The sequence below is a fragment of the Protopterus annectens genome, chromosome 2.part1 (assembly GCF_019279795.1).
Source record: "Protopterus annectens isolate FY-2018-M chromosome 2.part1, PAN1.0, whole genome shotgun sequence".
Classification (NCBI taxonomy): Eukaryota; Metazoa; Chordata; order Ceratodontiformes; family Protopteridae; genus Protopterus; species Protopterus annectens.
Window position 1 is genome coordinate 1,169,138,783 of NC_056729.1, and position 22,993 is coordinate 1,169,161,775.

The window sequence follows — 22,993 nt, forward strand, 5'->3', positions numbered from 1 at the left end:
TTTCTTCCCACACTATTTACTTTTCTGGACCCCTGTCTAGCAGGGTGACTGACGTGATCCCCAGGGTGAATTTCCTTTCTCGCCTCCAATCATCAAGGTTCCTTTTGAAGAGGGCCAAAGAGGCGCTCTGCTTGACATGTATGGGCAGTCTATTCCAGAGTCTGGGGAGTCTCCTGGGTCAGGAACCTATCCCTCCAACATGTTTTGTTAATTGTAATGACAAGATTTAGATCCCTGGTGCGTGTGGCTCTGAGGGATTGGGATTTCTTTAAGTGTAGCATGTCCAACAGCTCTGGGTTTGACATGGCCTTGTATGTTAAGCAGAGATCGCCTCAGAGTAGACAATATGCGACAGAGTATAGCTGGAGTTTTTAAGGCAGTCAGCATAGGGCATCTGCTTTAGGTCTGTGATTCTTTTAGTGAGGTATTTCTGCGGCATTTCCAGTTGTTGGAGATGTCTTGAGAGGTACATACCAAATGGGACATTGTATTCTATAATGGGTCTAATGAGGAATGAGTACAGTGGGACAATGACCTCCTTTTTTCTGGATGAAAAGCCCTTAGTGATGAGGTGTCCCACATAGAAGGATTTCCTGACTGTTGTGGCGATGTGGTTATTGAAGGTGGAGACCACTGTCACCTGTGTCCCTAAGTCTCTTATCACACTTTCGGTGTTTAGTGTACTGCCACCTATGTGACAATTTATGGGTACATGTTTTTTCCCAAAGGGGATAACTATACATTTCTTAGCATTGAGCTTGAGCCCATGGCTCTGGCACCAAGCATCTGTTTCTTTAAGGCCCTTTTGTAGAGTATCCACATCATTTGGGGATTCAATAATGGCTCCCAGTTTGCAGTCGTCTGCGAACTTTGTTAGCCAGAGTCCCTTAGTGTTGGCCTGTACTTCAGAGAAGTAGATGCCAAACAAGAGAGGTCCCAGGACTGAACCCTGAGGTATTCCACTTGTCACTTGTCTGGAGTTGGATTTGGAGTCAGCTACTTTTACAGCTTGGGTTCTGTCAGTAAGCCAGTTGGCAACCCATCGAGTGATGTAGGGATTAATGCCCAGCTTAGTAAGTTTATCTATGATTCCAGATTGGGGGATGGTGTCAAAGGCCTTGGCGAGGTCCAGATAATTTGTGTGGACTGCCTTACCCTCGTCCACGGCTCTGGAGACTGATTCGAAAAACTCAGTAAGGTTCAGGAGACAAGATCGGCCCTTCACGAACCCAAACTGGGTGGGGTCCAGTGTTTTAAGGTTGCCAATGTCTTTGTTTATAAGTTCCATGATAATATGTTCCATGGTCTTGCAGATCAGGCTCGTCAGACTGATGGGGTGGTAGTTCCCGGGGTCTAAGGTGGATCCCCCCTAGATCCCCCCTTGTGGAGTGGGATAACCACAGCTGTGCGCCACTCATTGGGCACAAAGCCTGAGGTGAGGGTATGATTAAACATGACACTTAGGTGAGGTGCCAGTTCATTTTGTAGTTCATGTAGTACACAGCCCGGGATGTCATCTGGTCCCATGGATGCTGTATTCTTAGCTTTGGAGAGTGCGTTTTTTTACCTGTGTGGCCGTTATTACCGGAATTTGGCAATCTTCCAGTATTGAGATGGGCCATTTAGGGGGTGAGAGGGGGCTGAAGTTGGCACTGAATCGATCTGCCAGGAAATTGCCAATATCCTTGGGATCAGTATATTTAATGCCATTCTGTTGTAGCTCAGAGTAGATCTGAGCATTGCCATTTAGATTCTTGACATAGTTATAGAATGCCTTGTGGTTGTCTTTGGAATCTGTGACAATTTTATTTTCGTAACTAGCTTTGCAAGATTTTATGAGGGATCTCAGCTTCTTACTGAGGCTGGTAAGGGATTTTTTTTGCATCCTGGGATTTTCCTCTTTTCTGCAACAGTTTTTTTCCTTTTGTTGTAAAGTTTGTTTATGGCAGGGGACCACCAGATTGGCTTCCCTTTTTTGGAGAAGAGCATCTTGGTTCTATATGGGATGGCACGATTCATGCATGAGTGGATGTGCTTGTACAGTGCCTTAGTGTAGGACTCAGCAGTCGAACTTTCAGTTCCTGTCTGCATGGGTGTCATGAAGTTTGTAACTTCTGACTTGAGTAGCATGAAGTTGGACTTGGAGAAGTTTTTTATGGAGGTTTCCTTACTGGGGGGTGGGGGTGGGATGTGGATGTTAAGGGTGATTAGCTTATGGTCTGAGTTGACCAACGAGTGGGTGACCGTAGGTGTGAAGCATCGATTTCCCATGTTGGTAATGACCAGGTCTAGGATATTGGAGCCCCTGGTGGGGCTATGGATTAGGTGATCCAGGGCATAGGAATTTATGAATTCCAAGAACCGTTGGGCAAAGGTGTTGGTGCATGAGTAGTTTTCCCAGTTAATGGCAGGGTAGTTGAAATCACTCAGTATTAGGGTGTTTGGTTGTATATTAATATTTTCCAGTATGTTTAGAAAGGTGTAGTGAGAATCTAGGGGCATGGTGGGGATCTGTAGCAAGCTTCAATTTGGATTGCAGTCTTACCTAGTGTTAGTTGCACCTGGAGAATTTCAGATGCATTGTGTTGGGCAACTAACCTGGTGGTGTGAATATCCTTGGTGAATATGGATACTCCTCCACCTTTAGTGTTTTGATCCTGGTTTGGTAGCCGAAAAGTGTGGTAAGAGTTGTAGCCTGGTATTGCAGGGGTGCTCTCTGGAACCTTGAACCAGGTCTCAGTTACTGCACAGATATCGATGTTCTCCATTTTTAGGAGTGCCTCGAGAGAGTGCATTTTGAAGTTTAGACTTCTAGCATTACCTTCAGATTTTGATTGCCTGTAACTGTTACAGTGGTGGTTTTGTCCTTTGAACTTTGCCTAAAAAAGGCACTATAGGGGTGGCAAGAGCCTTAGCCAGTAACCTGAATCCCAGGGACGACAGGTGCAGACCATCTCTGGCAAAGCATGGTCTGTCGATCATGTCATCCCAGGCAGACAGATACTGTATCCCCTTTGAATGACACCAGAAGCTTAGCCAGTTGTTGAAGTCAATCATTTTGTCCTTATATTGTGGTATCATTCTGGGCGAAGGCAGGATGCTGCTCAGGCCTAGGGTCATACCTGCCTGGGCCACATGATCCAAGAGCCCTTCCATGTCTCTTTTCATGTAGTCCATGGAGGTACGTCTCAAGTCATTCACTCCAACATGGACAATGACAGAGTCATATTTGTACTTGTTGTGGAGTGACTTGAGTGCATGAATTATGTGACGGATCCTGGCACCTGACAGGCAGCTCACTGTAATTTTCTCCTTGCTCAGCCTGGTGAGTGGGACATCAGTGTGCCTGACTATAGAGTCACCTATGACTAAAGTGTTAGGTACGTTGTCTTGCCTTAGGGGCTGTTGCTGGGTGACACACTGGTGTTGTGAGCTATGGGACACTTTGGTTGCGATTGGTGTTTGTTTGCATTTCAGCTTCGGAGGTCCTTGTTGCTTGGGCAGGTTACAGTTAAGGGCCTCTGCATATGTGGATTTAGTGTTGCTATGTGTGGGTGTTGGTGGTGTGAGTTTAGAAGGCCTATGTGTTGCTTGAGGTGTAGTGCGGGTGTTAACCTTCTCCTCTTGACTGCTAGCACAATCTTGGGTGGAGAGAGCGTTGCTTCCAGTTTGGCAGTGTATGTGCATCACTCATGGGTTGTAGTGTTGGGTGGTAGGAGGAGAGGGTTGTCTGTGTACATGAGGCAATTGCTGCATTGCCCCAGTATGCCCAGATTCACCAGGTGGACAGGAGAAATCAACGGACGCTGACCCTTGGACATGCCTGGTTTGGTGCTTTTTTTTTTATAAAGTACAGGAGCTGTTTTCCCTTACCTTAGCAAGGTACTTTGCAATTATAGGCTGTTTAGTGCCTATGATTAATTTCTCCTTATTAATAAGGAGAGTTGAGTGCTTGTATCAGTTTAAGGCTTCTTAGTGCTTTCCAGCAGGTATTCATTAACCTTTGGGTTTCAGTTCCAACCCTTGGAACCAACTCTGATGCTTCACTAGCTTGATATTGGAAGCTTGAGCTCCTCCTCCCTACCCATAACGCCTCTTTCCCCAAAATACCTCAGATCTCGTTTGCCACTCATGGAACAAGCAGCAAGGTTTTTGGTGCTGTTTAACTCCTCCTTTTTTCAGTTCATTTTTCGCAGTGAGTGTTCTTTTTGAAGTCCCTACCCTTCATCTGTCACCTTTCCTTCTTTAAGTCTAGCTGTACTGATTTTCAAACTTGTACTTTGGGTTTCTGTCCGACTAGGTCCTTTTCCCTCCTTTTCTTCTTCTTCCTGATCTTTGCTTTCATTAAAAAAAAACTTTTTGTTATATCTGATCCTAAGTAGGACAGGGCTGATAAGCCCTAAGGGTTTAAGAAATGCACTACTTCTGGGCATAAGATTCCCTTTTCTGATGCTCGCAGGGAGTGCACCTATTGCTTAGGGCCTAAGGACTTGAGCAGCGACTGTTCTGTTTATGCGAGCTTTCACCTGCGAGCTCTTTAAACTGATTATTAAGCGGTTATCACCTGCTTCTTCCTCTTCTGTTCCTTCTTCATTAGGGGCTAAACTCCCTCCAGGAAGTAAAAAGAGGCCCAGGAAACCAGAAAACTGTCCCCCGACTAGTCTCTATCCTCTTAGTTAGAGCCTGCAAAAAAGGCACCAAACCCTTGGAATTGAAAGTTTCAGAACCATCCTCCTCATTTCCTTGCTTGGGGCCGAGTGCCTCAGTTCAGAGATCTCCACTCTGGGAGACCTCCCCAAAAAGGACTTCCAGACCTGCTTCCACTTCCTTCTACATCAGGTCTTCTCGGAGGCTTTCAGACAAGGACATTGTTAGATTGATGAGGCAATTTCTGAAGCTCAGATTCAGATGGGGATTTTATCTGCTCTGTCCCCCTCTGGATCCATCAGACTTTCCCTTTTCTGCTACATGGCTCCTGCTCCGATCCGACCCTTGTTTTCGGAGTCATCTGTTCCGTTAGTCTCTGGAACCTGGGTGATGGAGCCGATAGTCATCACAACTTCACCTCTGGCTACCTTCCCGATTCAGTTGGCACCGACAGTGTCTGTTCAGATTGTCTCAGAGCCATAGCCTCAACATCAGTTCCTGGGGATGACTTAGATTCCAAAGTTTTCAGAGTTGTCACTTCCCCTTGGGGAGTCGGCATTTGAAAGCTTGGCTCCTCCTCCTCCTTTTGAGTGGGAGGCTTGGGGCACCGGTGGCGTCAGCCCCGGGGTTGACTGCCCTCTGGCATTCAGAGTCCTGCCTTTGTAGTGGTGGAGAGGATCCTCTCCTATTCTGGGAGACCCCCAATTCTCAACCCTATGGAACCTCACCTTGTTTCCATTGGATCTGTCTCTGAAGTCTGTCATCTACCATATGGACAGCCGATCTGAAGAAACCTCCAGACTTTCCCATCTGTGGACCCCCCCCCCCCCAACATATCTTCCAACACCTACCTGGAGCATCCCACCAAGGGGGTTCCTCAGAAGAGACCGTGCAAGAGAAGGCACATCAATTCCCTGGAAGAATCTGTCATCGCTGATACTGATTTTTGAGGAAGGGGAGGGGGTCCCCAAGATCTCCAGCAGTGGTGTCTTCTAGGGCAAGGAAGTCCCCTAGAAGGACAGAGTAGAGCCCGTACCCAATCATGCAGACAAAATCTTGAGTGCTCCACAGGCTGAAACTTTTTGGACTAAGGGTATTCCGGTAGATGCCATGATTGTTGTGGCAGCCACCAAAAAACAGCTGGCCCAAGAGAGTTCCTCTGTCTATCCCCCTAACAGAGAGTCTCGAGCTTTGGCCAGATTTAGTAAGAGTTTACACTTTGGCCACTTTCACCTTGTAAGCACTAGACTACTTGTCCCACTTTACAGGGCTACAAAGGGATTTAGTTAAGGAACTCTCTAGCTCTACCTCAGGGTCCATGTCTGCTGAGTTTCAAAAGGTTTTCTCTTCCAGACTGGCCATCCTCCAATCCCTGTCAAATGCATCCATGAGGTTGGCATCCCACTCAGCAGAGGGGTACCTCAAGGGCTTCTGGTTCTGGCATTGCCATAAGGCATCAATCCTGGATGCGGATTTGTGAAATTGCGGAACCTTTCAAGGCGTCCTTTGGCAGTGCACCTTTTGACAGATCACCCTTGTTTGGGCCCACTGTTGGAGATGCTCTCCTTCTGCAAGAAAGATGGGAAAAACCTGTCTGCCATCAGGATCAATTTCTCCTACTCCACAATAGTCCTTCTCCGGGAACCAGCATGGGAGTAAAAAAATGAGGTTCAAGAAATCTCAGGGTCTCACTGTTTGTCTGTTTCTCCAGTTACTTATTTGGCAGCCACCATCCATAGCTCTCAACAAATAAATCAAAAATAATTATGGACTATCCGGGGCACTTTTAAAATATTAGTATTGTTAACTTGAGGTATTGACAGAAGCAAAAGTGACTTAATACACATTTTCTGAAGTTAAAAAAGTCCATAATTATTTTTATTAACTGTAATTCAGCATTTCTTCAAAAGTCATCAGCCAGTCATCATCCATAGCTCTCAACAAATCAGGGACAGATCCAGAACTAAATGGCCATCAGGGACACGTTTAAAATCTTGGCATTATTAACTTGAGACTGAGATATTGACAGAATATGAAAGAGTTACCTTTTCTGAAGCCAAAGTAGTCTGTAACTCTAGTTGTCATTATTTATTAAGCTTGCACAGTTAGAGTGGAATAGAGCAGTGCACATTTATAGTGTAATTCATTCACCACCTTTTCTCAAAGTCATCAGTAGGTGGTATTAAGACCATCTTTAACCTTTGTGCTAAATGTCATATGTATCTTTTATCCATTAAAAAGGCAGGAAACTTTAAAGATTAAAATGAATTGTATTGAATTTGTGCTTGGACAGTCACTCACTAAGAGAGCAGACTTAGAGCAGTGCCAGTGTGCACACTTAGTCCTGACATCTGATTGATTCAGATAGTAAGTCCTCTGGGCACTGTAGTGGACACTTAAGTAGACAGCTAAGCTCACTCAGTTGATCATCACAATAGAGCAACACCAACATTATATAAGTTGGTAGGTCTCATCTGGTGATGTTGCTGGTAGAAGTAACTTATTCTTTTTGCAGAGCAGTAAATGTTTATACAAAATGTAGCAGTCAGTTTTAAGCCTGCAGCACCTCCTGCCGAACTGACCAAATAATTTTTATGTTGGTTGGGGGGACAGGTAATAGAACTGTGATGTAGCATTCTTTAAATGATGGCATAAGAAGAAAGGTGGGAGGGTGTTCATACAGCTTTTAATTTTTAAGCCTAAAAAAAGTTTTTTAAAAAGTGTGTATCTAAAAAAAAAAATGGAACAACTTCCCACCCTATTACCCACTAATGGAAGAAGCAACCCACTGCTAAAACAAATTATCCTTACGGTGATGAGTTGCTTGCTTAGTGAAGGGGGCGCATGGACAGCTTGCTACTATAACTCAAATATTGACTGAAACATGGGCGAGCCAGAATCATTGGATCGGAATCCGATAAAGAAAATTAAAGAAAATGTATGGGGGGAATTCAGTAAAGCCTGCATGGATAGATTTTCCATGTAGGCATAGTGGCATGGAGCTAACATGGAAGTAAGGCACCATGCGATCCAGTAAACAGAGCAGAGGGGCTTGCATGAGCTTGCGAACATGGAAGTGTCCATGGCATGCAGATCACCTCATAAGCAGGTGAATTGCATGCAGATGAGGTTGTTTTGCGATGCAGTAATCTGATAGGCATCTGTGCCGGACCCCGTGTTGGTGTTAGATATGTACACTGAAAATTTCTGTGTACAGAAATGTAAAAATTCAAGAGGGGCTGTAACAGCCAAATTAGAAGGTCAGAAATGTCATAGTAGGCATTGATATGTGCAAATCTATGCCCTATGAGTCCAAAAACTAATGCAAAATAATATAAAATAAATTTTTAATACCCATATTATGCTTGCATGGCATGCAGCAGCGTGCAAACATGCCATTATGCAAAAAAAAAAATATTAGAAATTTTAAAAAGTTAAAAGGTGACATAAGTGAGAAGAATGCATTATAGAGCCCTGCATGCAGTATGTACAATGGTAGATATCAGTGTTTGCTGAGGATGCAGGCCCTGAAATAATTATGTACAAGGAATTGTATGCAAATGAGCTGGGGTTACTAAATAGCAAAAATGGGCCACTGTATCTGCAAATAAAACCCGTGTAGCCCCACAGCCATGTTGGTGCCTGCAGAACAGCTAGCTGACATCAAAAGGAGGTGTGTCATAATATATTTAAGCAGATTGGAGCTCATCAGTACCTGTTTGTGTTCCACTCAGCTAAGCAAGGGTGTGCGTCCAGACTACTGAGCAGTGTTTATAACAGTGCCACGAGTTTGTGAGCAGCAGTGCTTAGCAGGGAAGGCATTTAAAAAAAAAAGCAAAAAAAGAAAAGAAAACAAAAGGAAATAGCCTGGGAAAGCCAGTTATGTGTAAATTACTGAAAAGCACCGTGCCACTGACACTGCGCCATTCAACCCCCTCACTGATATACCTGGCAAATGGAATGCATCATAGTTCATAGGTAGGTACTAGGCTATTGACCCTAGGACCTATATAAGCCTAACCAAAAGGGTACCCTGGCTTTCGCCACCCAAGAAAATTATTTTCCTGTGCCCCTGTCGAGCAGAGCCACAGAAGTGGTCCCTGGGGTGAATTTCCTATTTCCCATGCAACCATCAAGATTTTTCTTGAGTGCTAATGAGGAGCTTTGTTTAATATAGATAGGTACAGAGTATGGGAAGTCTCTAGGACAGGAATCTATCCCTCCAGCATGTTATGTTTATCGTGGTGACAAGGTTTAGGTCTGTAGAGCATGTAGCTCAAAGGGATTGGGATTTCTTTAAGTGAAGCATGTCCAACAGCTCTGGGTTTGACATAGCTTTGTATGTTAAGTAGAGATCGCTTTTGAGTAGGCGATATGCAATGGAGTAAAGCTGGAGTTTTTTGAGACTGTCTGCGTAGGGCATCTGTTTGAAGCCGGTAATCCTCTTTGTGAGGTATTTATGTGGCCTTTCCAGTTGTTGTAGATGTCTTGTGAGGTACATACCAGAAGGGGCGTTGTACTCTATAATGGGTTTCATGAGTGATGAGTAGAGGCAAACAATGACCTCTTTTTTTCCTGGATGAGAAACGTGATGAGGTTAGCCAATCACACAGGCTGCATCTGTACCACACCACTATAAAGTATGCATACACCCTACAATCTGATTTTTCACCCATACTCTGCACCATTAGAGTACAGACTTGGGAATTTTAACTGACAGAATGTTAGAGGCTGCTGCTGCTCTGCTAAATTTGTATGTGCTAGAGGCTGAGGGCAGCGCTGATCCTGCTGCTGCTGACAATAGCCCTAGCCTGAGAAGAAGTGTTCAGGCCCATGGTAACCTTCCAGAAGCCACATGAGTTGGAGATTATAGAGCACTGCAGGGTGGGCAAGGACATTCTACAAGAACATACTGAGCTTTTCCACCCTCAACTCAGACCCAGAGCCAACAGAGGGGAACTCATCCCAGTGGAAACAGAGGTTTGCATAGCACTTAGAATACTAGGTACAGGTACTTTTCAAAGACCAACTGGGGACATGATGTGAGTCTCACAGGCATCTGCATCCGGGGTATTCCACCCTTTCCTGGCTGCCATGCAGACACATGCCAGTGAGCACATTTATTTACCATGCAACCCTGAGGAGAGGACCAGCAGTATGCATCTCTTCCACTGTGTAGCACACTACCCTGAGGTACTGGGTGCCAAAGAATTGACTCATGTCCACAACAAAGCACCACCCGGTGAGGAGGGTAGAGTCTGTCAACCGCAAGTGATATCATTCCATCAACTGCCAGGTTATGTGCAATGTCCAAGGCATTATCTTGAGTGTGTGTGCCGGCAGCCCCGGCAGTTATCACAACTCCCATATCTGGCACTTATCACAGCTGTACCAGATGTTTGCCAGGGGAACATCCTGTATGGCCATCTACTGGGAGATTCTGGCTACGCACTGGAACCGTGGATGACACCCCTCAGAAATGCACACACACCTACCGAAGAACGCCATAATGAGGTGCACACACAAACTAGAAACATCATAAAGCGTGTGTTTGGGCTGCTCAAGCCACGGTTCCACTGCCTTTATATATCTGGTGGAGCCATGCAGTACTCTCCAGCCACAAGTGCACAGATGTTCACAGTATGTGCCATACTACACAATATGATTCTGCGGAAGCAGCTGCAGCAGGATCATCGCAGGGAAGGCAGACAAGGTCCCCACAGCCACATCCTCAGAGAAGGAAATCCCTGAACCTATCCCTGTAGGCAGAAGTAGGTGTGCCCAGTATGCTCTGGCCTTGGCAAAGAGGCAACACATAGCACATGCACTGACAACCTAGTGTCCTAGGGACTGACACCTCACTCTGACTTGCATACATAGTGAAAAGGCCAGACCACACAAACTGTATCTTACCATGTATTGGCAGTGTACTGCATGCATCAGACAGAGTCAGCCCTGAGGCACTGTTATCTCAACTGCTGCATTCACAAGTCACTCTTCTGTGCAAGAAATGTATGGGGTAGTAGACTATGCTAGCATATGTATGGACCTGCTGCATGTATACAAGGAATAGAGTGGGCTACCTGCAGAGAGCTGACAGCTGTGTGGGACAACAGGGACTCTCTGTCCAAAACTGGCTGCCCCATAATATGCAGTAGGCTACAAGGCAGCACAACGCACTGCAGTATGTGAAGGAAATGCCAAACAGCGGTTTCACAGGACAGACGCATGGCTGTCAGTGCTAGAGTTTCCTACCCCCAACACAGCCATTTTCTCATACAACTGCAGTAACAGTATGTTTGCAAGTTCATTGCAGCAGACCACACTATCCCAGGGCTGTCCCATACAACCTGGTGACATGTTCTATTTCATCAATATTCAGGGGTCAAAGTGTATGTCTTTCTGCTGTTGATAGTGTCAGGAATTCAACTTCACTTTCTGGTGGCTGGTGTGGCTTAGTGGGCTAAGTACACTAGCATGATTGATGATGATGTTCATGGTTCGAAACTGGCTGCACCTACAGTTTTGCACGTGAGGTACACCTATGGTAAGAGTCCCACAGACTGTCAATATGTCACTATTTGTTACTGCAAGACAGCTGGACAATGCTAGATACAGTGGAAGGACAGGTGGCCACAGCTATGGACATTACACATGCTCTAAGTAATGTAGAATGTGGCTAGCATAACAGTAGGTTGTAACAAGTCAGAGTAGCAGGAGGATGTAAAGGCCAGCACTAACTGTGTTAGTTACAAGAAGTCAGTGAGCACCATATAGTAGTATGTTATAAAAATAAAACAACTATCTGAAGAGCAGACATATGGGGCGGAATTCTGGACATCCTGCAAAAGACGTGCAGTCAGTGGTGTGAAGTCTGTAACCCTGTGTGTGTGGTGTTAAATCATGTACCCTAGTCACATCATACCAACAACTACTTAGACCAGGAAATATGGACAAAGCCATGAACAGGAGTGGGACAAAGGCCCACATATAGGTTCATAGCTTGGTACTGGGCTATCTGCCCGAAGGCATATATTAGCACAGCCACGTTGTGCGGGATTCACCTTCCCTTTAGTAGTTCCCTAGACCCTTGTACTAGTAGCTAGTACCCTTGGCCCCAATCTAGTAGTGCTCTTGGTGTGATCCCCGGTGTGAACTTTCTGTTACCCATCCATTCATCAAGGTTCCTCTTGAAGAGTGATAGTGAGGGGCTCTGTCTTATGTAGATCGGGGCCCTGTTCCATAGTAAGGGAAATCTCTGCGAAGGGAATCTATCCCTCCAGCATGTTCTATTCATTATTGTATTGAGGTTTATATCCCTAGAGCATGTAGCTCGAGTAGATTTGGTTTTGCTAAGATGGAGCATGTTCAACAATTCTGGGTTGGACATGGCTCTGTTCATTAGACAGAGATCGCCTCTGAGAAGGCGGTATGCAACAGAGAACAGTTTTAGCTTTTTCAGTCGTGCTGCATAGGGCGACTGTTTGAGGCCAGTAATCCTCTTGGTTAGGTACCTCTGTGGTCTCTCCAGCTTCTGGAGATGTCTAGCCAGGTACATTCCAATTGGTGCATTGTACTCAATAACGAGTCTGATGAGGGAAGAGTAGAGAGGGGCACCATTACATCCTTGGATCTTGATGCGAACCCTTTCATGATCAGATGGGTCACATAGAAGGATTTTCTAACCACTTTGGCAACATGGTTATCAAAGGAAAGCTGACCATCGCAGAAAAAATACTGAAGTGATAGTAAACAAATGACGCCAAGTCAATGCTGGAACTTTTACTCTTATTTACTCGTTAGCGCTTTCATGCACGCCAATGCATGCACTTCTTCAGACCTAATGAACTAATATGTGAATATGTCTCTGTGCATACAAACAGGTATATATATTATGCTGTCTTTCCTACCCCCCCCTGACATGATTACCCTTTCTGTTATGTGGCACACACACACACACACACATATATATATATATATATATATAATATATATATTTATATATATATATATATATATATATATATATATATATATATATATATATTATGTATATATATATATATTATATATATATATATATATATATATATATATATATATATATGTAGATGATGTCGTACATGCTATGTACACATGACCATGGTGTTTGCACAACCAACTAGTACTGTGAGTGAGTTGTTGTGTGTAATAGTAGGTAGGTAGAGGTTCTAATCCCACATCAGCCACCTTGTGTGTATATGTACATATTTCCCATACAGCAGTACAGCCATACCAGTCAGGTCTATATCTGGGCAGTGGTCAATCATTTTATGGCAGTGCGTCCTCCAGAACAGTGCCCTCCCTGTCAACAGCTGCTGATGTCATCCACATTAACAGCACTGGCATACACTCTCAGAACACACAACCTCTGTGGTGCTTGGGATAACTGTGTAGTACTATAGAAGTACTAGTATGTACTACTAGTTAGGTAGGGGTTCTGATCTCAAAAAGGTCAACTCTGAATGAGTGTGTGTATAAATATACCCACTTGCAGCACTGTGTCTGTTTCACCTATCTTTGTGCAATGGTTATACATTTTAAGGCCCTGTGAGTAGCTGCTGGCCCTAAATAGCCCACATCTACCTAAGCATAAATGCTATCTGCCACTATCTACATTTGTAGGTAAAGAACACCCAGGTGACACATATCAATGGTAGCATGCCTTGTCACGGGGTGTGCTTGCAGGATTACGCTGTCCACCCCCATTGCCCCTGACACACTGTTATACACATACACACCTAGGTAACCATGCACATATACAGCTGTACCTTGATGATGTTATATTTCTGCTTTGCTACCATGCCATCCTGAGCTGCCGTATTGCTACCAAGTTTCCACAGTGTAGCCATTCAAACCCCTGCAACAGAAACATACAAAGTTGAGAGACTTGTCAGTCTGCAACACCACCGCCAACCTAACATCATGCAAGAAAGGTACAAAAACTTTGTGTATTCATGACATGCCAGCATACAGCGCCTGTCATGGCATAACACTACCACACTACAAAATGTCATGTAATATACTGTAGTCACCCTGTGCGTCAGACAGATATTTGCATGTCCCTGCAGCGATCGTGTGGATGGCAGGTATGTGGCACAGGTCTCATCACATGCACAGGGTGTGGTGTGGGGGCGACAAAGGCCTAGGCTGTGCCAAACAGTTGACATGTATGGGAGTCAGGAAGGGGTTGTGGTCAGCTGGGCCATGGAGAGGTGCCGTGTGTGTCTGTTGGTGCCCTGCGTGTGACAGTGATGTTAAGTGTGTGTGTGCACGTACACAGTTAAGACATGTGCTAGCACTACATCTAGGTATGTTGGACAGCTGTGGACCATACATAGCAGAATGGACAATTCATCTCCAGCCGTGAACATGGGAACTGGCTCTGTCAGGAGTGGCACTGGCACCACCATGCCCAGGGTCAGATACAGGACTAGTTGCTGATGATGACTGGTGTCTGCTGGGCCCTTGTTCCTCACGGGACAGCCCAGGACCATGTGCCCATGGCCTGTCACACTGTGGTGTCGACAGCACCCTCCCTTCTGTAGTGTTGGACAGTGGCGGATTTAGGCATGGGCGCAGGGGCGTGCGCCGTCCCCTTTTGTCCATTAGAATCTTTGTTCTGTTTTCAAGTTACGTTTTTTTTTTGAACTGTCATGGAGACAAAATCATATGGAGTCGCTGTCCATATTATGATCAATGTCTCCTTGACAGTTAAAAAAAAAAAAAAAACGTGGACACTAGTACCGTATATTTTTTCAGTTAACTTCATGTTCCTTTCAAATAATCATCAAAGCTGTGAAAAATCATGCCTAACTCAAATACATCGGAGAAAGCTATTGGAGGTTGCAGAGTCAGGTGATTTTATAATTTCCTCAACTGCTCCTCCAAATAATTCTCTATTGTAGTTGAGTTAGGCACATTTTGGTAGAAACTTCAGAAAGCATTGTGTAGGAAGAAACTTGCGGGAATAATATTAAGTCAGTGTTGTGCAGAGTTCTGAACTCCAGCAACAAACACTCCATTGAGTCAACAAGTCGAAGGTATTTTTTTTTTTTTAATTTTTGTACCAAAGAGCCCCCCCAATTCAATTGTTTGAAAAAAAGTTGAATATTTTGCACTGTGACTGTTATGCAAGGCACTGAGGTATTAAATTAATTAATAATCATGTGTGGCATAAAGACGCAGATGTGGAACATGTGTTGAGATGCATGATCATCGATCTCATTCACTCTCTGCGTACCTCTCAAGTGTACCTCAGAGAACATTCCTCATTATGAGTCTTAAAAAGTTTACATTGAAAGGGTCAGTTGCGTACTGAGTGCTAATACTCTTTAAAAGGATAAACCTGGTAAGCAATACTAAGTCGTATTAATTCATCAAACAGCTCTGTATAGGTGTAACCATCCAACAAGTTTCCTAGTTGAAGCTGTTAGTTAGCTGTCAATATGCGTTCTACATGTTTTCGATTTGTTCAACATTTTTAGAGGTACTGTTCCACATTTTGGGGACAGAAGGCTGAAAACTATGACTGCCTTTTTTTTCCAGAGTTTGGTTCAAAAGCTACAGTAATCTGTGTGATATGCTAGCCTTAAATTGTTATTCACATTAACAATATCCTTCTTTTCATGTACAAAACAGTGAGCATATCTTCTCTGTAATGTCCTCCACTAATAACCATAGAAACAAAACGTATACATATGAACTTTACACTTCCGGACTGTGTGTGTGTGTGTGTGTGTGTGTGTGTGTGTGTGTGTGTGTGTGTGTGTGTGTGTGTGCGCATATATATTATTAGTAGGCAGGACTATATATTTTTTATAACATCTTTGTGTTTTCTGTTGAAGTGCTACTTGTCATTAAATTCAGTACAGGGAAATTAAGAACTCGTTCTAATTTACAGCCGTGACGTGTAGTACTGTGTCAAAACACATGGTTGATAAATTTATATAATTTTCCCACGAAGTTTTGCAATTCGGATGATATTTCTTTCTTGAGAGCGAAGGAAGTAATATACCCTCCACGGCAGTTGCATCTTCGTATACTGTATAATAATTTTCCTAGTGTGTTTGTGCTCTTTCAAAAAATTAATTAATAAATAATTTTTGATAGCTTGTTAGCCCACATGCTGAACGCATTGATTCCCCAAAATGGGTTTTGAATCCCTCAAGATGCCTTGGCAGACTGTAGTTTAAAAATGGTGCCATGTATGATCTGCACTAGTTTTTCCCCACGTGCTCTTGCATTTTGCCCTGTGGAGTCTTGTGGAGTCTTTCTTCGGTCATGGGAGTCCTATTCAATGATTGTTCCTTTTATTATGTACAGCCATTTTAATTGGAAGCAGCCCGATTCAGCATCTCTTTATTTACACTTCTGATTTTATAATGGTGCACCATTTCTGTACTGCTTTATTTATGTTGTTTTGTATTGAAACTGTTGAACCGTTTTTAAGTGAAAAATGAAAATGGTGAATGCCCTGCCATTGCTACCCTCACATTACTCACGCATAGTATAACATCAGTTTTTCTGTATTTGTGTAGAGGAATTTGTTACTTTTTGATTTGTTTGCATTTAAACTTTTCTCTAAACAAGACGTGAATAAGATTTCCAATGACATACAGCAACTTCATAGGTTCATAGATTAGTACTAAGCTAACTGCTCTTGTGAGCCAATTTAAACCCTGCATCTTGTGTTTGTAAGGCAAACACCTTAATCATTTGGCCACTCTCCCAACCCCAGGTGAATCGCATAGCTGAAACAGCACCAAAAGGTGATTTAATGTGGTCCAGTAGGTTCTTCAAGAAAACCAATCCCACGCCTCCAGCATTTGCTTCTGCAGTAACTGTTGGCCCAAGGCTCTAGCCGAACTCAGGCTGCCGCTATCTTCCGGGAGCCCAGGGTTTGTTCTGGATCTGGTGTAATTGAAGTCCTTCCATATGTCTGGAAGCAGCACCTGCTCCAGGATGTCCAAGACTTGGAGTTGTTTAACTTCCTTACCAGACCCAGCATGAAGCATCTTTTAGATGTATCTGTGCTTCTGAAAAAAAACTTTCTTTGGTAGTACACAACTTGGAAACTAATAGACAGCTTTCGCATACCCTGCAGACAGTAATATACACCCATTCATACATCTCACCTACAGACCAGTGCCTCCTCCAATCTTCCATGTCCCAGCAGACACCCCACAGATGGAAGGAAAAACAAGTGATAACAGTAATAATAATAATAATGTGTACTGGTAAAGAATGCCATCGTGGAAGGTAGGTTTGGCACCATCTGGAGGTAATGAAAACTAACAGCACAGGGTACAAGCAAGCACTATTACACCCTTAGGCAGACGAGTGTGGAAGTGAGGGTAAAATTGTTAAAACTATTATGTCGGTGGACAGATTGTGGTTAGTGGTAGTCTGCTAGGAAGAGTGAATGTGTTTTCCAGTAGACAGGCACAAGGCCATTATTTTCTAAAGCAACTTCGTAGGCATAAACTTACACCTTTCAAGTGTCCCTTATTCTGAGCCTAAAGTCCATGTTCCTCACAGTACTATATTGAAAAGGCCTGTCCCACATTCAGTGTCAGTATTTTAACTGATATCCATAGTAAATATCAATAAATTAGAATAGTTCATCACTAACTTTTTTTAAGAATACAATAATATATTTAAGTATGCTGTGCTTCCTAGTTGAAGTTGTAAGTAGGCTGGCTGTTGGTAAATGTTCCACATTTTGTCCATGTGTCCCATATTATGACAGGTACTGTTCCACAGTTTGAAGGTGGAGAGCTGTGCACATACCAGCCAGAATATGCTTCAGTTTTCATTATTCAAAGGCCAGTCTTAGAAGGGAATATTTTTTGCCAGTGAAGAAGTTCTAGTGATCTGATGTCAGTATTTCCGTGAATGGCGCTATATATATATATATATATATATATATATATATATATATATATATATATATATATACAGTCCAGGTTTATAAGCAACAATGAGCTACTGCATGTAGTTAAAAAACAGACACACATGCATGCGCGCACACATATACGCACACATTATTGAAAAATTATGTTAAACTGAAGTATTTAAAAATGTAGCTGTGTTAACTGAAGTCTATAAGCGAATAACTAAACACATCCTCTAAATCTATTTTTAATAGTGTGCAACACAGGATTTCTGGCTATCATATGCCTTTAATCACACTGGCTTTCATTATTTTTACAATAGAACACCGCACCGTAGTTTCTTGCTTATTTGACCTAACAAACTCTATATTTATTATGTATTTCATGAGCCTATTTAATACAATTTATTTTCAAAAATGTTGGATGTGTAGCTTTGCACTGCAACTTTCCCTCTCAGTCGCTTTTATTCAAAGTTATTTTAAAGCAAATACTGCAAGAAGTCATTGTGACTTGCATTGTATCGAATTTTCTTACATTTCTTTTTGTGTACTGTTGAAAATGATGGTGTTGCTTGGAAAGTGGAATCCAGTTTCATTTGCGTTTCAGAGTGTGTTAAACCTGAATGTATATTATTTTACTTGACAACTCAATAAATACTACAATGTCATTTGAAGCTGTCAGGGAAAGGGAATGAAAGAATGGGTAAAGACACAGACTAATTTGAGCGGAGAAGCGATATCATGTACATTCCTAATACATGCTAATCTACATGCAGAAGAGAAACAAATATTCCAACAGAAGCAGTATGTTAAAATGTGCAAAAATGGAGTGAGTACTGAACTATGCAGTATAAACACAGAACCGAGTGTATGAGCAACGTATTTCTTTGTATTCAAATGCAGAGGGTAAAGTGAGTTGATTTTAATCTGGTTATCCAATGCAAGCAATACATTTGATAACTTACTGCCTTTAGAAGTTGATTCAAATGTTTTATCTGATAGAAAACTTGTTTAACTGATTTCATTCATCAGTTATTTTCAGAGACACTTCAAGGCTAATTTGAAAAATTAATCACCATAGGCCCTACTGTACTTGAGATGTACAAATATGAGAACATTTGGATAGGAGACTAGAAAACTAGATGTCACAACTGAGTAAAAATGGAAAACACCTTCATTTAATACTAGTAAGGATCCAATCCAAAATAAGCTGTTAGCAATATCTGATCTGTTATACAAAGCAACTTCACAGAGTGTGATATATTCTGCCCTGTAAACGGATGCATGTCTTTACACAAAACTCTACACTGTAAGTTGTTCACTGTCGTGCGGTAATATTTAAACAGTTAACTATGCGTTGGCAACAATGACAACCTATTTCGTATGTTTGGAACAGTGGCATGTAAGTTAAGGTCAGTGGTTTAATAAATTAAGAAATGGGCATTGGCTTTGGAGTGGATGAAAAGAGAAACTGATGAGGGACTGACTATTGAGGTGACACCCTGACCCCATGTGCAAAAATGGGAGAAAGGGGCTGTGAATGGATGGACTGAATGGGGAAAATACTACAGGTTGAAGGTTTTTAAAGAGGTACTTAAGCTTTGAATGAAAAAAATAACCCTGGGGGCAATAGGACTGAATTATGAGGGATGGTTATTAGAAGTAGGAAATAGGAGGCAATGCAAAATAGATGGGTTAACACGGAACAGGCATTTATCCCATATAAAAAAAACTCGATCAATAGAAAGATGGCAGGACACAATTAAAACTGCCAAAGCGAAATTCTTTGTGTATAAGGTAATGCAAATATATATATAGAGTGTTACAATAGTTATAAAATGATATTTCAAACCTCAGCACATTGCTGTGTGTTGCCTATGAGGTTGTGGACATAGGTAAAAGAGAGCCTTGTGGTTACCCTTTACCTGGGAGGTTATATTTATCTCAACTTTGGCTTTGGTAGACATAATTAGAACTTTGATCCACTTGTTTGGATTGAAGGGGGAACTATTACCTTGTTGAGTATAGCCCTTCCTGCTTTTGACCATGTTTTTCTACTTTGTTATAGAACCTACTGATGTTGGGGATCAACAAGGATGACTTACTTTTTGGGGATACCTATGCTTATTTTGGGGAAGTTAAGCTGTCTCTATGCAGCTATTTACATGAGTGTACAGGGTGTCTATGAACTGTTCTGATTAGGAAACACTGTTCTCAGGGTTTGGGGACTTGGAATTTTGTTAGGGTGTTGCTTAATAGTAGGAAGTTAGCCTTAGAATAATTCTTAGAAGTTCCATAGTTAGCTTGGGTTAATTTTTATTTTAGCTTTATGGTCTGACCTAACTAGTGAGGACATTACACTGGGAGCGGGTAACATTACCGCATATTTGTGAGGACCAGGTGAAGGACATTAGCACTCCTAATGCCATACAGAACATCTGGTCCAGGATGCTTGTGTTGATAAAGTCCAGAAATCTTTGGGCTCGCAAGCTTAAGGTCATGTATGATTCCCATTTTATTTTAGGTAGGTAAACTCAACCATGAATATGGTATTGGGTTGAAGGAAGAAAGTCTCCAGTACGTTTATGTATGTGGTATGGGCTTCATGGGTCACAGAGGGGAGATCTATCACTTGCCAAGATATGGTATGGGACTTTGCTTACTACAAGTTAGTCATGGAGAAGCTTAAGTGTGCCATACTGTTTAACTATCCTTGAAGCGTGTTCATGTTTGATATAAATTGAGACTCCTTCACCTTTCTTCTTTCCTGTGCAAGAGATGGTCTAAAAGTGTGGAACTGCTGGGATACTCTCCACTGGTTTAAACCATGTCTTAGTAACTGCACTGATGAGTGTGATGTGGTGCAAGTGTTTACTTTGTCCTCTTGACTGTCAAGTGCAGTCTTGGTTGGAGAGAGCTTTACCTGTGCATGTCTCACAGGTTGTAATGTTGGGTGGTAGGAGGAGAGGGTTGTCTGTGTACATGAGGCAATTGCTACATTGCCTCAAGATGCTCAGATTCATCAGATAGACAGGAGAGAACACTGGGAGCTGACCCTTGGACATGCCTGGATAAAAAACTACTTTCCTCTAGACAAGTGAGGAAAATGAGCATAAGAGCTGTTTTTCTCTAAGCAAGTGAAGAAAGTAACTACAAAAACTGTTTTCCTCTAGGTAAAGAGGAAGGTTGAGTGCTGTAGTAATTTGTAGCTTATTTAGTGCTAACAACAAGTTCTGAACAAGTGCTGAGAACGAATAAGCAACTTCAAGTGCTAAAACTAAGAATCTATACCTAGATCTTGTGGTAGATAGGCTACCTAGTGCTTACCACTCCCACTGATAAGCTAGAATGCCTCCCTCCAACACAATAAGGCTTGGGGACTCGTGCTCAGAGGAATTTCTTGCTGTCATGTTACAGCTACAGATGAACAAAACTGAACAATATATTTCTGGGTTATACAGTCTCAAGATATGCAATTTGTGAAAGTAACATTTATAGAAAGACTCTGAATGTGGAATTATCACAGTAAAGAATACTTCCCAGTCTTAGCATTGCTATTTGTACATTGTGAAATTTGTCATTGCTTACAGTTTTTCCTATGCCCTTTATTTGTCCAGAAAATGCTGTGTAATGCCTGGATGTCTGTAGGCTGATAGAAGTATAGCACCCACAGACAGAGACAGTTTTGTAAAGCAATTGCAACATGCCAAAGCAAAAAACAGATTGTGCATTCGTGAAGTATTTTATATGCATTCTTTCTTCAGCAAAATAAACAGATGTTGTTGTGGTCATTGGCTAAGTCATTAGTACTTGACACTGTTTTATTTTGTACATTAGATAACAGAAGCAGTTACTTCTTGTATTGAAATTAGCTGCAGTATGTCAGGAGAAAGTGCTGCTATGTCTTCAGGAGCCAAGCGAGAACTACATCAACAGTCTCTCTTCAAATTTTTCAGAAAGGTCATAAAACACGGAGAAGGTTCAGTCTGTGAGGGTAAATCATTGTGGGCGAGAGTAGTGCCCAAGTACAGAATTATGTCCTCTTCTCAGGATGATTGTTAGATAGTTTAGATGTGTGTGACACTATTTCCTGTGCTAAAGTATTTGTCTAGGATTTTATGAATGAGGGTGTTCATAAGTTTTACTGAATTTAGTCTTGAAAGGAAAGTCAGATATGGAATGGAAAATGAACTGAAAGTTACTGTACTCTAAAAGTCATATATGAAGGCAGGAGCTCATTGGTGAGATGGAACATCTTAATAATCTATGTTGTATACTTTGCATTTCTTTTGTGGGTTTGCAGTCATCTAGTGTATAGAATATTTCCCTATTTTTTTTTTTAGATAGTGAAACTTTTTTTTTTGTGTAACACTACACTATTCAATGGACGCCAATGTAGTTGTACTGTTACAGAAGTTATCTTCCTCTTGATATTTATTTTTTTAACCAGCAGTCAGAGAGTCGTTTGTTTGACACAGAAGACATGGTAAATGAATGTAGTGCCATCAGAGAATTCAGTTAAAATTGTACTGTCACAGAAGTCAGCAGCTTAAGTAATAACATAGAACTTGAGAGTACTGTTCGTGCAGTCAGTAAGAAGCATTTGGGTGAAGTCGGTGCCACAAAGTATTCACTGACAGATATTAGTGAGTACATCACATGTACTAATACTGCAGATAAGGAGAAAGTCATTGTCATAAATCATCGCAAACCACATGACGGTTTTCGTTTTCCACTCAAAGCCTTCAAAGACAAAAGAAAATCAGGAAGTTCCCTTCGCCAATGTCATCTGTCATGGCTAGACCAGTTTAATTTTCTGGCATATTCAGTGAAACAAGATGGGCTGTATTGTTTAGCCTGTGTGTTATTTCCAACACCAGCGCAGACAGAACGTGCAAAGTTATTCATTGAGCAACCATACTGTAATTGGAAGCATGCCAAAGCTGATATTCAGCGACATTCAGAATTAGATTGCCACAAGAAATCTGAGGCAAAATTACATGCTTTCCTAATCACAAGTGACAATCCAAGTCAAAGAGTGGACTTTGCAATTTCAAATGCTTCACAGCTGCAGGTGGCCGAAAACAGAGCTCTAATAACCTCTATTATAAAGTGTCTGGAGTACTGTGGAAGGCAAGGGATAGCACTTCGTGGACATAGAGATGATTGCACATCTGACTGTACAACAAACAAAGGAAATTTCAGATCTCTAGTTGATTTCCGAATTGATGCTAGTGAGCCCACTCGCAGACATGCCAAAAGAATGCAACATATATTTCAAAAACAGTGCAGAATGAATTGCTACTGTATTAAAGAATACATTCAACAGCAGATAATAAAGGATATTAAACAACAGCCTCTTGGACCCTTTTATTCCATCCAAGCAGATGAAATTGCAGATATAAGCAACTG